At 43.3% G+C, this 11,512-nt stretch overlaps 1 protein-coding gene across 3 annotated transcripts in view; it reads left to right on the forward strand.

Moving 5' to 3' along the window:
* Positions 1–10,698: 10,698 nt before the first annotated feature.
* The window catches only part of SLC38A11 (solute carrier family 38 member 11), a 564,244-nt gene continuing 563,430 nt past the window's right edge, over positions 10,699–11,512 (forward strand). For 2 of the 3 annotated variants that reach the window (XM_044074825.1, XM_044074826.1), the window contains exon 1: positions 10,700–10,858. The gene's annotated coding sequence lies outside the window, so the exon portion shown is untranslated. Of the gene's footprint in view, positions 10,859–11,512 lie in introns of all 3 variants that reach the window. The other variant, XM_044074824.1, reaches the window with a different exon arrangement.

Consider the following 11,512-nt stretch of genomic DNA (forward strand, 5'->3'; position numbering starts at 1 on the left):
TATGATAGTGTGTGTCCTGACGGTCTATTGAGCATATCTAGTCATCCTTCCCAAAAAAGGGAGAATGAACTGACCATGACCATCCAAAACCTGGTTCTTTGAACTGAATTGTTTAGTTTGGTGAGATCCACAATTGGTCTCTAGTCCCCTGTCTTCTTTGGCACTAAAAGGAACCTTGAGTAAATTCTGGATTCTATCTGGTCTGGAGGGACCTCTTGGATGACGCTTTTTTTCTAGAAGCTCTTGTATTTGAATCACTGCTTGTTCCCTCTGATTGGGTAGAACTTTGTGGATTTTTCCTGAGATTGGAGGTGGAAGGGAAAAGGGCATTTTATATCCTCTGGAAATAATCCTCTACACCCAAGTATCTTTTGTTATATCTAGGCAGGCTCTCTGGTGCAGAGATAATCATCCTCCAACTGCCTCCAGAAGTGGGCAATTGGGCATCCTTTCAGGAGTGCTGGTACAGTTTGTCAAAAAGTGAATCTCTGGAATTCTGATTCCGTGGGCCACCTCTGCTGCTTGGGTGGCAACGTCCATTAAAGTTCCCTCCTCTGCCTCTGGGGAACCTCGTCCATGTGTGTCCTGGAAAGGACCCTGAGACTTTTTGAACCACAATTTCTGACCACCTCACTGATTCCTGGAAAAGGTTTATTGAGATAGTGAAAAATGCACACCCACAGCAGACAGGGTCTTTCCATCCTTCTCAAACCTGGATAGAGTGTCCTTTATCTTGGGGCCAAATAAGGATGTTCCATAAAAGGGAGCATTGACAAAAGAGGACTTGAAGGGCTCTGCAAAGTCACAAAGGCACATCCCGGTATGTCTCCTTGTGGAAATGTCTGAACCCTAAGAGGCTATTTGATAGTTCCTTAATCTAATCACATCCCTCTATAATCTTGTAAATTGTGTAAAGTAGTTGAGAGACCTCAGATACAAAGGTGGATGAGGTGTATACATGCTTCCCAAATCTGTCTACCACCCATGACTCCCTATTGGGGGGATGAACAGTGGAACTTTCTTTGGCTAGTTCCTTCTTGGTGGCCACCACAATGACCATAGCATCAACAGGAACCCCTTTACTCCAGAACTGTCTGTCTGTGGGGGGTGCCATTATCCTCCCTGGTCTCCAGGAAATGGCTTCTATGGTGTCTGGATCCTTCCATTGCCCCAGTGAAATCAAATTGATGAGCTCAGCAGTGGGTGGAGTCACCCAGGAGGTAGACAGTCCAGTACCAAAGCATCCAGAAGAATGGATTCCTCAGATGTCAGGTTGCTGGGTGTCCAGCCACCTCTTTGTTTAAGGATTTCTAGGGTGTCTCCAAAAGAGGCATCTTCAGGAGGTGACCATAGGGACCCTTCTCCCTCATCAAAATCTGTATCTTCAGAGATGCACTCCTCTGGAGAGTTTAAATGCTTCCTCTTGTAAGTCTTCTTCTTAGGGCCCTCTTCAGTGAGATATTCTGGAGAGGTATCAGAAGAAGAAATCAAAATTCCCTGTGAGGAAACCTGGATCTTGGCACTGACTGTCCACGTGGAAAGAACTGGTGAAACTCTGAATGCAGAGACATCAGGGTTAGTGATCTAGGATGCAAGGGGGTAGATCCATCTGTTCTATTGGAACAGAGAACAATCTCTTCACACCCTTAAGGACAGATCATTCCAGAGAAGGAGAAGGCCGTGGATCCAAAAAGGCAAACTTCTGTATCTTGGTTCCCCCTGCTCTGTGGATAACAACTTCTTGATGGGAGCCGGAGTCAAGCTATCCAATGCCAATGCCCCAAGACACAGGGATGGCTATGAAAATCTGGAGGTGACTGCAATGCCTCAGAACCAACATGGAAGCTTTGGGTTCAACAGCTCTCCAGATCTGACAAGGCCAGAGTGCTCAGAGAGAGCTTCAGGCCCAAGCATACCAATATCCTCAGATCTGAAGTAGACAGATCCAGATGGGTAGGATCCAAAGGACTCTGAAATGACTGAGGGAGTCAGAGGAGAAGATTGTAAAGTGGATGTAGCAATGGTACAGACCTTCTGACCCAGAGTGGTAGGAGCCGAAGTGACACCCATCTGGCCATGGACTGAGAGAATTTTTCTTACCACTCTTTCCACATCTTCTTCAGTAAGACTTCTGGAGGGATGAGTCAACAGGACTGAAGGAGATTTCAGTCTTTCCAAAAAAGGGGAGATCCAGAGACGGTGAATACCTTGTTGTAGTTAAAGGCACAGATTTAGCTGGACTGGCTAAATTCAGATTACAGGATGACTACACCTGATCTGAAGAAGTCAAATCAGTTTATTTTTTGTTTCTTCATATCCGAGGGGTTCGGATCGATAATTTTTGTTTTCTTGGCTCTGAGGTTGGATCCATTTTTTTTCTTTTCCTTGATGACTCCAAAGCCAATGAAGATGCCTTCAGAGATACTGCTGAGACTTTTTCCTTTTGATTTGGGGAACTTGTCTCCAGAATTGGCCACTTCAAACAAAAGGGAAGTAATACCTTTAGTATCAATTTATTTTTAAGTTCTACAAGGGCCCTGGGGTTAAAAGCATGGCAAATAGAACAGTCTTCTTGCAAATGCAGAGGCCCTAAGCCATAAATGCATAAAAGGAATTTTGTCCCCACATTTAGAGCACTTCTTAAAACCAGCAGCCCCTTTCGCAGACACAATGATAATTTTAAAGACAACCACCAATGACAGGCCACAAAACAACGTTAACTAATGAAAGTCTACAATAGCAGAAAGAAGCATGAAAGTTTTCTTTTTTTTCTTTTTGGAAAAAAAAGGAAAGAGGAGAAATACTGACAATGGTATGAAAGGACTACAACAATGTAGAAGAAAGAGAGTTACTAATGATAGTAACCAAGATTATTAGACAGGTAATAAGGTGGACAGAGAATAAATGGTATTAAGAGTATAGAATAAAACAACTACTGGAAGATAAGATAAAGGTTAAGGGAGTAAAAGGCTAACAAGATAACAGATAATATAACATTTTAGAAGATAAATAAAGTCTTAAACACTTATCGGAGCCCAAGCTTGAGAGAACCAAGAACCACGCCTTTTGCTGGAAGCGGCAAATGAGATATGAGGTAATTAGGGTTGGTTCATTGTAGGCAATGGAGAAACTTGAGAGTTCTAGGTTGCCACAAGCTTTAGCAACAGCCAAATTGTATCCAAGAGATTGGATCTGAGCCCATCAGTTGAGGGCAGAATGAAAATTGACATCATCAGATCATGTGTTTAATCTCCACATTTTGCAAACTGCACCTGCAGCAGTTCAAGCTACTTTGACTCCCCTCATTAATCTGCCCATGAATTAAGAATTAGTAATGAAGTATTCGAATCTGCTGGTCAAATACCTGTGACCATCATCCCATGCTGACTCTCGTTGCTGTTGACTTAGCATCATCTCTTCATTTTTCCGCCATCTCCTTTCTAGCTCTTTCTTCAGTGAATTGCTTCTGCTTTCTTTCAGTTCTCTATAATTGGTGCCCTATGTTTCACATTCTTGGAGGGGGCAAAGGCTCCTCTTGTAGCCCCCCCTAGAATCAATTGCAGAGGCTGGTGGTAGCTGAGATGTACTAACACTCAGATGCTCACCAGGACAATGCAGACCACTTTCTAACATGGCTTGAGGTGTTTTATGATCAGTAGGACCCATCCATTGGTCCATTTGGGAAGTAACCTGTCTGTAACATTGGCTAAACAGATGAGTGATGTTTATGCTTGTTGCCCTCTGTAATGGTCTGATATCCGGCCATGCCAGGGCACTATACTGACCGTCTCCTGGTTTTTTTTTTTTCTTCCTTTATGTGTTCTTCCCATTCCTTGTTTATTGTTCAGCCTTCCCAGTGATCACTTGTTTACCTTCTGTATGTCTGTTTCCATCCACTCTCCTCTATAACTTTTGTGTGTATACAGCATATGTTTATCTGACTGTGTGAGTTATATACTTGTCTGTCTGCTATTTTCTCTCTGTCCCATCCCTATCCATCCTTCACTACCTCCCTCCACACTTATTTTTAAATTTTACTAAAGGAACTATCCCCATACAAACAATTACCTTTCACCTGAACCTTCCATACATTTAAATATACCTCTGTGTATTTATTGCTGCTTGCAGCTCCCCTGTTTCTTGCTTTTCTAAGTTATCCATTTCCTCCCAATGTATATGATGAACAAGGTTGTCACTTTGCAAAGCACAGCCACATTAGTGTGTGTATATATTTTACTAGCTAATGTTCCTACCCTTCTTATGCTAGACAAGCACAAAATGCAGCTATGTGGTGCTACATTGACTGAGCTGTGCTATCCTGATAGCTGTGACAACCATTGTGTTGGTCGCGCACTATATTGTAGTGCTACTCCTACCACAGAGCAGCCAAGTGCTTTATGTTCTATTATCCCCGCTGCTCTAATTTCATATCCGGTCCTCTGATCTCTGTACTGGTGATATTCAATGCCTAATGCACATCTGATCAGACGTGACTCCCCCAAAAAGCTTACCTTACTGTTGTCTTCTGTACTTTCTGTAGGTGTGTTACTAGGTGTGACACAGCTAGCTTGGTATTAATAGGTTATGCATCTGATGTTCATCGTGCATACAGCTGCAGTCATTACAGATGGGTTATCCTGCCGTCAGGCGGGTCCTCGGTCGGCCGATTCCAAAGTCTAGGTCCGGTATCGGTTGTCGTCACTTCTTCCCTGACGTCAGTGTGGCAGGGGTATAAAAGATGCAGCCGACGTCATTTTCTTCAGTCTTTCTTGCCGCGCGATGCCCGAAGCAGAAGCAGTTTGCAAGTGCCGGTTGGCCAGCTCCTGAGATTTACGAAAGTATTTCAGCCAAAGTCTTCTTTAAAGCTAAATACCCCATTGGGGAAACTTTTCTTGCCTCAGACTGATGTCAGACAAAGTTAATAATTGCATTTCTTGTGGGAAGCAAATACCGCATAAGGATATCCACTCTTTCTGTATACCTTGCTTAGGGTCAGACCACGATGTCTCGGCCTGCCGTTTTTGTGCTAAATTCAAAAAGCGCACTATTAAGCACTGGGCAGAGTTCGCCCTTCATTATTTTGGCAAAAAATTTAATTATATCATGTCGTCGGATACTCCGACACCAGTTTGAAGTAAAAGATGCAAAGACAAGGACCGACATCCGAGGTCTGCACCGAGTACTGAGACCACGCTTAGGCCGACTACCGGTTCTCCGGTTCTCAGCGAGGCACCTACGCAGCCCCTGACTACCGATGAAGCTATTTTACCAGTGACTTCAGTACCCGAGGTCGCAGGCTCCTCGGTCTCCATTCTCACTGCAGATACCGACGCCACTCCTGGCGGGGAAACTGAAAATTTAGTCAGGCCTGCCATTTCTGAAGGCGTCTTCAGGCCTTCCACCTTCTCTATTAAATCCTTCACTAAATCTAAAGCTGCCATGAAAACTAAAAAACAGGGTCCCCAGACCTCCTCTCAAGGCCCCATGCCTAAAAAGCAGATGCTTAAAATGGCTGAGGATTTGATAACTCTCATCAGGGGTTCTCAACCTCCCTCTGACAAAAGACCCAGATTGGAGGAAGACTACCCTTCCTCAGACCAGGCTTCTATTACCTCAGACCATTCTGAGGACCAGGATTATGCCTATTCCACTTTTGAAGACTCTGATGCTGAGGAGTCTATTCCCTCGGTCTCCCCCCCTGAGGACTACTCTTTTGGGGAAACCCTGCATACATTGAGGGAACACTTCCACTGGGAAGGCCAAGATTACTCAGATTCCAAGAAAAGGCTCAGGGAATTTCTACTGCTCCCCCAGCATAGGCCCTTGGCTATCCCTCCTGTTTAGATATTTTGGATGATGTGTACTCAGAAGCCAGCCTTAATCCAGATTCTTTACCTCCAGCCCCTGTTAAACCAGACAGGTATTACCGGGTCCCTGATTCTCACCAGTTCCTTTATAAAAGCCATACTGCAGACCCAGAAACAATTTCACAGAGGGTCCCAAGGGAATAAAGGCCTCTACTGCAAAAAACCCTTTACCTTCAGAGAGAGATTCCAGAGCATTAGAAAGGTGGGGGAAAAAGGTGTATACATCTGCCACTTTATCCATGAGGGCATTAAACTGTCAATTTCATATGTTAAAGTACCAACAGTTTTTGTTATCTCAGCTGAAAAGCAAAATGACACAAACAGAACAACACCAGATTTGAAAGAGTTGCAGGATTTGTTGCATGGAGCAGAGCAAGTGGGTAAACATACCTTGCAGTGTGGTTTTGATGCTTTAGAGGCCTCGTGTAGAGCTGCTGTCACGGGATCTGTTATATGTAGACATGCTTGGCTCAAAGAACAAACCTTACCAGATCATGTCAAAGCAAAGTTATTAGATGCACCACTTCAAAAAGATGTATTGTTTGGTGTTAAAGCTGAGGAGGTACTAAAGAAAATGGAAGAAAAAGCAAAATCTATGCAAACAGTGAAAGATTTCTTGCAGGTACAACCTCCATGCTTCAGCAGAAACTGGCCTTCAAAAAATTGGTCCTTTCCAGCCACGGACAGACCTCAAAGGGGCAGATACAGATACCCAAGGGGTTAGAGGACAACCTCAAGGATCTTACAGAGCTAGACAGTGGCAAGCACCAACCCCAAGAGGTGGAGAAGATAGATCACAGTCATTTAGAAAACAGACACAATGACTTCCCCCTATGCCCGCAAAACAAAGCTTTAATGGCAGCACCTTTGGGCAGAAAACTGGCATTATTTTTAAAAAACTGGCACATTGTTACAAAAGACAAATGGATTCTGGACATTATAGACAGAGGCTACAGGTTCCACTTTCACACCCTTCCAAAAATGAGAGGCTTGCCAAACCTGCCACAAAATCAAAGGGCAGAAGCACAAAGACAAATTTCCGGTCTCATGGACATGAAAGCGATTCAAGAGGTACCTGCAAAAGAACAAGGTCAAGGTTTTTATTCCAGACTATTCCTGGTACCAAGGAAAGACAAAGATTGGAGACCCATCTTAGATCTATCCATCCTAAACACATACCTACAGGTGCCAAAATTCAAGATGCTCACATTACAGCAGCTTCTTCCCATGCTGGGCAAGGAGTCTTGGCTGGTAACATTGGACCTCAAGGAGGCATACCTGCCTGTCCCTATCAGAGAAGATTGCAGAAGATACCTCAGATTTCTTGCAGGTTCAACACATTACCAATTCTCTGCATTGCCCTTTGGCTTATCTACTGCGCCCAGAGTGTTTACAAAATGCCTGGCATCAGTAATTGCCTTCTGCAGAAAACAAGGAATACAAATCTACCCATATCTGGACGACTGCCTGATCCAAGCGGACAGCAAGGACATTCTACTGCAGCATCTGGTGTTTGTAATAAAACTGTTAAACTACCTGGGATACACAGTGAACAAAAAGAAATCAAAACTAATACCTTCTTAACAGATAATTTTCCTGGGTGCCAGCTAAAATACAACCCCCCAGATGGCCTACCTCATGCCAGACAAACAAGGGCAACTGTCTCAATACTTCAACAAAATAGCAACTTTCACCAGACTAACTGCAAGGAAAGTCCTGCAGGCTCTGGGATTCATGGCATCTTGCACCCTACTAATACCATGTGCAAAGCTGCATATGAGGAAACTACAATGGTACCTAAAACACTTATGGTCTCAACACAGCCACAGCGTGGAAACAATTATACCACTCATTCCATGCCTTCAAAAGGAATTTTTGTGGTGGGCTCAAGCATGCCAAAGAAACACAGGTCTCCCTTTCTGTGTACCTCAAGCAACTCAAATCATCACAACGGATGCCTCAGACTACACCTGGGGAGCACACATGGCAGATCAGTGCATTCAGGGAAAATGGTCCCAAAAAGAGAAGCACCTACACATCAACCAAAAGGAGATGCTAGCCGTGCAAAATGCTCTTATGACCTTCAAAGACCTACTGCATCCAGGCCAGCTATTGATAAGGACAGACAACACCACAGTCATGTGGTACATAAACAAACAGGGAGGAACTCATTCATACCCCCTGTGCAGGCAAGCCATGACCCTGTGGAACACAGCACTGGAATTGCAAATTCAACTACAGGCACAATTCCTGCCAGGGAAGGAAAACACACTGGCGGACAACTTAAGCAGAAATATGACAGACCCACACAAATGGAAGTTGCATCCTCAAGTTTTCTCAAAAATAACTCAGGCATGGGGACAGCCAGACATAGATCTATTTGCTACACACAGAAATTACCAATTGGAAAAATTTTGTTCAAGGATCTATCATCCACAGGCCTGGAAAGTGGACGCACTCTCTTTCAATTGGACAACATTGACAGTCTATGCCTTCCCGCCTCTTCCTCTACTGACCAAAGTTCTATTAAAAGCCAGAGCAGAGAGGCCACAAATGATTCTCATTGCTCCAGACTGGCCACGACAACACTGGTATCCTCTCCTAAAGAGCCTGACACACTCCCCACCATGGATCCTACCTCTAGTCCCTCTTCTGTTGTCCCAGCACAACTACAAAACCCTTCACAGCCAGCTCAAAACCCTAAATCTAGCTGCATGGAGAATACCTTAATTTACCAACAGACTCTCCTCTCCAAGGAGGTGCAGGATGTCATCTTGGAGGCCAGAAGACCCTCTACTGGAAAAGCCTACTCCGCCAAATGGAAACGAATTTGTTCCTGGAATCAAGAAAAGGGCCAGAATCCTTGTGTAATAAATATTCCTCAAATTTTACAGTACCTAGCTGAGATGTTAAACAGTGGCCTTTTCTTCTCCTCCATCAAGATCCACACTTCAGCCATTTCTGCACAATACAATACAGATCCTCCTTTATTCTCACATCCTCTATTAAGGCAGTTCCTCAGTGGGGCAAAAAATATAAAACTCCCATGGAAACCACCAGTCCCAGCTTGGGACCTCAACTTCGTATTGGAAAAGCTGACCCTGCCTCCCTTTGAGCCGGCTTCTTCAACACAGCTACAATACTTGTCATGGAAAACAGCCTTCCTTCTGGCTATTACCTCAGCATGCAGGGTTTCAGAACTACAGGCCCTCATGGCTGTGCAACCATTCATCATTTTCCATCAGGACAGAGTTTCTTTATGAACCAACCCTACCTTCATGCCAAAGGTAGTATCCAGTGTAGCTTTGAATCAGACTATTCATTTACCTACCTTTTATCCAAATCCACAGAACAAAGGGGAGAGACTACTACATTCCTTGGACATTCACAGACAACTTTGTTATTACTTGGACAGAACAAGCCATTCAGGAAATCTGAGCAGCTCTTTGTGTCCTATGCTACAGGTGCTCAAGGAAAGGCTATTTCCAAACAGACTATTTCAAAATGGATAGCCCACTGCATACGCTTTTGTTATTCATTTCATGGAAAATCTGTGCCTGTATACATCAGATCCCACTCCACCAGGGCTACAGCTACCTCTGCAGCTTTCCTCAGGGGGGTCCCTACCAAGGACATTTTGGAAGCAGCTACTTGGAGTTCAGTGCACACTTTCTCCAAGCACTACCACCTTCCACTATACTCAAAATCTAGAGCGGGCTTTGCCACAGCAGTCCTGCAGGGCATCCTCACCCCTCCTAGTTCCACTTAGTGCCTACCACCCTTACTTAGCTTTGGGATTCTACCCATCTGTAATGACTGCAGCTGTATGCACGATGAACATAGTACAGTTTTGTACCTACCATAAATGTAGATGTTCGAGTGCTCATACAGCTGCAGTCCAGGTTACCCTCCCACCATCCCCTCTTAGGACAGGCCTTATGACAAACACCTTTATCATACAACCTATTTGGGGTATTCTTTTAAGGTGTATTTGCTTGCAACTACTGTTTTTGATTTATCTACATTGCATGTTTGCATAATATTATGTTTTGCCTTCCTTCTGGGGGCACCTGGCATCTGGGGCAAGAAAAACTGAAGAAAATGGCATCGGCTGCCTCTTTTATACCCCTGCCGCACTGACGTCAGGGAAGAAGTGACGACAACCGACGCCGGACCTAGACTTTGGAATTCGGCTGACCGAGGACCCGCCTGACGGCAGGATAACCCATCTGTAATGACTGCAGCTGTATGAGCACTCGAACATCTACATTTATGGTAGGTACAAAACTGCACTTTTCTCATACTGAACTCCTTATTTGACATTAAATTAAACAGTGCTGCTTGGCTGCTGTTTGTTTTAAAATAATACAAATGTAATTGCTTATATGCCAATCCAACTTGCAAAGGCATTATTCTACAAAGGGAATTCACTGAGTATATTGTTATTATAAGATTTTCAAATAATGCAATGGAAAATAACATTTTCATCTGGGAGTTACCTGATAACCTTTTAAAAACAAAGAGGTTGCAAAGGCTGCCTTAAAGCTTACAGTTGCATAGGCTGCATCAGTAATTTATGCCCAGCTGTACTGATTCATAGAATGGCTAAGCTGAATTTCTTCATGTAACTTTTATTTTTTGTTTTGTGTGAGTCATCTTTGCCAGAATATAAACTGCTTGTCAGACATAAAAGTCTAACTGTTTCTTTGTACTTTTTCAATCAAGAGCCTTCTGCAACGACATATCAAAGTGCCCACAATAATCATAGTGGTGAATATCGAAATAGTTATAGAATGAAAATGACACTATCAATCTATGTCAGCAATCAAAAGGACTAGTACATTATCAGTTTTTCCCTGCACCAAAACGGTTAAATTTTGACTGAGCTTTCTCATGTGAGAGTTCTGCTGACTAGGTTTTCTAGACACTCAGCAAGTTTGTTATTCTTTTCTTTTGTCGTCTCTTATAAGGAGCTGTACCTCTCAAGAGAAGTAAGTGCCGTGCTTTTCTGATGTTTGTATTTGTTTTAGTATTATGTTTACATATGTGGCATTATAAGCAGGTATGTGGAGTGCTTAAGTAAAGTGCAGTTAAAAATTAAGCATGAATGATCAGGAAATAAATGTTTTATGTTTTATGTTAGCATATTTTTGTAGAGAAGTAATATCAATTATCTGTGTAGTGTGAGTAATGTATGAAACACATTTTAAATCAATGCTGTCTCAGTGATGATCACAACCATTTCATCCTTCCATTTCATATGATCAGCATTTGCTTGTTTTAGTATTTTTAGCTATAAACACTCAAAACACACACACCCACACACACGCACACACACACACACACACACACACACACACACACACACACACACACACACACACACACACACACACACACACACACACACACACACACACACACACACACACACACACACACACACACACACACACACACACACACACACACACACACACACACACACTCACAAATGACCACCACATTCACAATAAACTGCCATGCATCTTGTGATATTAATTTAGGACTGTGGCCATATTTAAGGGTGCATACTTTATTTTGATATATGACTTAGCTTTTAGATCACAGAGGCTTTAACATTCTCTAAAAATGTGAACAGAAGC

The sequence above is a fragment of the Protopterus annectens genome, chromosome 6.part0 (assembly GCF_019279795.1).
Source record: "Protopterus annectens isolate FY-2018-M chromosome 6.part0, PAN1.0, whole genome shotgun sequence".
Classification (NCBI taxonomy): domain Eukaryota; kingdom Metazoa; phylum Chordata; order Ceratodontiformes; family Protopteridae; genus Protopterus; species Protopterus annectens.